The sequence below is a fragment of the Onthophagus taurus genome, chromosome 4 (genome assembly GCF_036711975.1).
Source record: "Onthophagus taurus isolate NC chromosome 4, IU_Otau_3.0, whole genome shotgun sequence".
Taxonomy (NCBI): Eukaryota; Metazoa; Arthropoda; class Insecta; order Coleoptera; family Scarabaeidae; genus Onthophagus; species Onthophagus taurus.
Window position 1 is genome coordinate 1305715 of NC_091969.1, and position 4761 is coordinate 1310475.

The following is a 4761-nucleotide window of genomic DNA, read 5'->3' on the forward strand; positions in this document are numbered from 1 at the left end:
TTAACGTAATGGTCTGTAACATTTTTGCTCCTAGATGCATCAGTGTGGAGAATTTTTCAAGAATGTGTAAAATAGAAGAGTGTTGAAAAAAAACGGTATCCGGAGCACTATACAGAAAAACTTTTAGTACAAAAATTGTAGCAAATTGTACCCTTAACGTAATGGTCTGTAACATTTTTGCTCCTAGATGCATCAGTGTGGAGAATTTTTCAAAAATGTGTAAAACAGAAGAGTGTTGAAAGAAAACGGCATCCGGAGCATAATACAGAAAAACTTTTACTACAAAAATTGTAGCAAATTGTACCCTTAACGTAATGGTCTGTAACATTTTTGCTCCCAGATGCATCAATATCGAGAATTTTTCAAGAATGTGTAAAATAGAAGAGTGTTGAAAAAAACGGTATCCGGAGCATAATACAGAAAAACTTTTAGTACAAAAATTGTAGCAAATTGTACCCTTAACGTAATGGTCTGTAACATTTTTGCTCCTAGATGCATCAGTGTGGAGAATTTTTCAAGAATGTGTAAAATAGAAGAGTATTGAAAAAAAACGGTATCCGGAGCATAATACAGAAAAACTTTTACTACAAAAATTGTAGCAAATTGTACCCTTAACGTAATGGTCTGTAACATTTTTGCTCCTAGATGCATCAGTGTGCAGAATTTTTCAAGAATGTGTAAAATAGAAGAGTGTTGAAAAAAAACGGTATCCGGAGCACTATACAGAAAAACTTTTAGTACAAAAATTGTAGCAAATTGTACCCTTAACGTAATGGTCTGGAACATTTTTGCTCCTAGATGCATCAGTGTGGAGAATTTTTCAAAAATGTGTAAAACAGAAGAGTGTTGAAAGAAAACGGCATCCGGAGCATAATACAGAAAAACTTTTACTACAAAAATTGTAGCAAATTGTACCCTTAACGTAATGGTCTGTAACATTTTTGCTCCCAGATGCATCAATATCGAGAATTTTTCAAGAATGTGTAAAATAGAAGAGTGTTGAAAAAAACGGTATCCGGAGCATAATACAGAAAAACTTTTAGTACAAAAATTGTAGCAAATTGTACCCTTAACGTAATGGTCTGTAACATTTTTGCTCCTAGATGCATCAGTGTGAAGAATTTTTCAAAAATGTGTGAAACAGAAGAGTGTTGAAAGAAAACGGTATCAGGAGCATAATACAGAAAAACTTTTACTACAAAAATTGTAGCAAATTGTACCCTTAACGTAATGGTCTGTAACATTTTTGCTCCCAGATGCATCAGTGTGGAGAATTTTTCAAAAATGTGTAAAATAGAAGAGTGTTGAAATAAAACGGTATCCGGAGCATAATACAGAAAAACTTTTACTACAAAAATTGTAGCAAATTGTACCCTTAACGTAATGGTCTGTAACATTTTTGCTCCCAGATGCATCAATATCGAGAATTTTTCAAGAATGTGTAAAATAGAAGAGCGTTGAAAAAAATTGTACCCTTAACGTAATGGTCTGTAACATTTTTGCTCCTAGATGCATCAGTGTGGAGAATTTTTCAAGAATGTGTAAAATAGAAGAGTGTAGAAAAAAAACGGTATCCGGAGCATAATACAGAAAAACTTTTACTACAAAAATTGTAGCAAATTGTACTCTTAACGTAATGGCCTGTAACATTTTTGCTCCCAGATGCATCAGTGTGGAGAATTTTTCAAAAATGTGTAAAATAGAAGAGTGTTGAAAAAAAACGGTATCCGGAGCATAATACAGAAAAACCTTTAGTACAAAATTGTAGCAAATTGTACCCTTAACGTAATGGTCTGTAACATTTTTGCTCCTAGATGCATCAGTGTGGAGAATTTTTCAAAAATGTGTGAAACAGAAGAGTGTTGAAAGAAAACGGTATCCGGAGCATAATACAGAAAAACTTTTACTACAAAAATTGTAGCAAATTGTACCCTTAACGTAATGGTCTGTAACATTTTTGCTCCCAGATGCATCAGTGTGGAGAATTTTTCAAAAATGTGTAAAATAGAAGAGTGTTGAAATAAAACGTTATCCGGAGCATAATACAGAAAAACTTTTACTACAAAAATTGTAGCAAATTGTACCCTTAACGTAATGGTCTGTAACATTTTTGCTCCCAGATGCATCAATATCGAGAATTTTTCAAGAATGTGTAAAATAGAAGAGCGTTGAAAAAAATTGTACCCTTAACGTAATGGTCTGTAACATTTTTGCTCCTAGATGCATCAGTGTGGAGAATTTTTCAAGAATGTGTAAAATAGAAGAGTGTTGAAAAAAAACGGTATCCGGAGCATAATACAGAAAAACTTTTACTACAAAAATTGTAGCAAATTGTACTCTTAACGTAATGGCCTGTAACATTTTTGCTCCCAGATGCATCAGTGTGGAGAATTTTTCAAAAATGTGTAAAATAGAAGAGTGTTGAAAAAAAACGGTATCCGGAGCATAATACAGAAAAACTTTTAGTACAAAAATTGTAGCAAATTGTACCCTTAACGTAATGGTCTGTAACATTTTTGCTCCTAGATGCATCAGTGTGGAGAATTTTTCAAGAATGTGTAAAATAGAAGAGTATTGAAAAAAAACGGTATCCGGAGCATAATACAGAAAAACTTTTACTACAAAAATTGTAGCAAATTGTACCCTTAACGTAATGGTCTGTAACATTTTTGCTCCTAGATGCATCAGTGTGGAGAATTTTTCAAGAATGTGTAAAATAGAAGAGTGTTGAAAAAAAACGGTATCCGGAGCACTATACAGAAAAACTTTTAGTACAAAAATTGTAGCAAATTGTATCCTTAACGTAATGGTCTGTAACATTTTTGCTCCTAGATGCATCAGTGTGGAGAATTTTTCAAAAATGTGTAAAACAGAAGAGTGTTGAAAGAAAACGGCATCCGGAGCATAATACAGAAAAACTTTTACTACAAAAATTGTAGCAAATTGTACCCTTAACGTAATGGTCTGTAACATTTTTGCTCCCAGATGCATCAATATCGAGAATTTTTCAAGAATGTGTAAAATAGAAGAGTGTTGAAAAAAAACGGTATCCGGAGCATAATACAGAAAAACTTTTACTACAAAAATTGTAGCAAATTGTACCCTTAACGTAATGGTCTGTAACATTTTTGCTCCCAGATGCATTAGTGTGGAGAATTTTTCAAAAATGTGTAAAATAGAAGAGTGTTGAAAAAAAACGGTATCCGGAGCACAATACAGAAAAACTTTTACTACAAAAATTGTAGCAAATTGTACCCTTAACGTAATGGTCTGTAACATTTTTGCTCCCAGATGCATCAATATCGAGAATTTTTCAAGAATGTGTAAAATAGAAGAGTGTTGAAAAAAAACGGTATCCGGAGCATAATACAGAAAAACTTTTAGTACAAAAATTGTAGCAAATTGTACCCTTAACGTAATGGTCTGTAACATTTTTGCTCCTAGATGCATCAGTGTGGAGAATTTTTCAAAAATGTGTGAAACAGAAGAGTGTTGAAAGAAAACGGCATCCGGAGCATAATACAGAAAAACTTTTACTACAAAAATTGTAGCAAATTGTACCCTTAACGTAATGGTCTGTAACATTTTTGCTCCCAGATGCATCAATATCGAGAATTTTTCAAGAATGTGTAAAATAGAAGAGTGTTGAAAAAAACGGTATCCGGAGCATAATACAGAAAAACTTTTAGTACAAAAATTGTAGCAAATTGTACCCTTAACGTAATGGTCTGTAACATTTTTGCTCCCAGATGCATCAATATCGAGAATTTTTCAAGAATGTGTAAAATAGAAGAGCGTTGAAAAAAATTGTACCCTTAACGTAATGGTCTGTAACATTTTTGCTCCTAGATGCATCAGTGTGGAGAATTTTTCAAGAATGTGTAAAATAGAAGAGTGTTGAAAAAAAACGGTATCCGGAGCATAATACAGAAAAACTTTTACTACAAAAATTGTAGCAAATTGTACCCTTAACGTAATGGTCTGTAACATTTTTGCTCCCAGATGCATCAATATCGAGAATTTTTCAAGAATGTGTAAAATAGAAGAGCGTTGAAAAAAATTGTACCCTTAACGTAATGGTCTGTAACATTTTTGCTCCTAGATGCATCAGTGTGGAGAATTTTTCAAGAATGTGTAAAATAGAAGAGTGTTGAAAAAAAACGGTATCCGGAGCATAATACAGAAAAACTTTTACTACAAAAATTGTAGCAAATTGTACTCTTAACGTAATGGCCTGTAACATTTTTGCTCCCAGATGCATCAGTGTGGAGAATTTTTCAAAAATGTGTAAAATAGAAGAGTGTTGAAAAAAACGGTATCCGGAGCATAATACAGAAAAACTTTTAGTACAAAAATTGTAGCAAATTGTACCCTTAACGTAATGGTCTGTAACATTTTTGCTCCTAGATGCATCAGTGTGGAGAATTTTTCGAAAATGTGTGAAACAGAAGAGTGTTGAAAGAAAACGGCATCCGGAGCATAATACAGAAAAACTTTTACTACAAAAATTGTAGCAAATTGTACCCTTAACGTAATGGTCTGTAACATTTTTGCTCCCAGATGCATCAATATCGAGAATTTTTCAAGAATGTGTAAAATAGAAGAGTGTTGAAAAAAACGGTATCCGGAGCATAATACAGAAAAACTTTTAGTACAAAAATTGTAGCAAATTGTACCCTTAACGTAATGGTCTGTAACATTTTTGCTCCCAGATGCATCAATATCGAGAATTTTTCAAGAATGTGTAAAATAGAAGAGCGT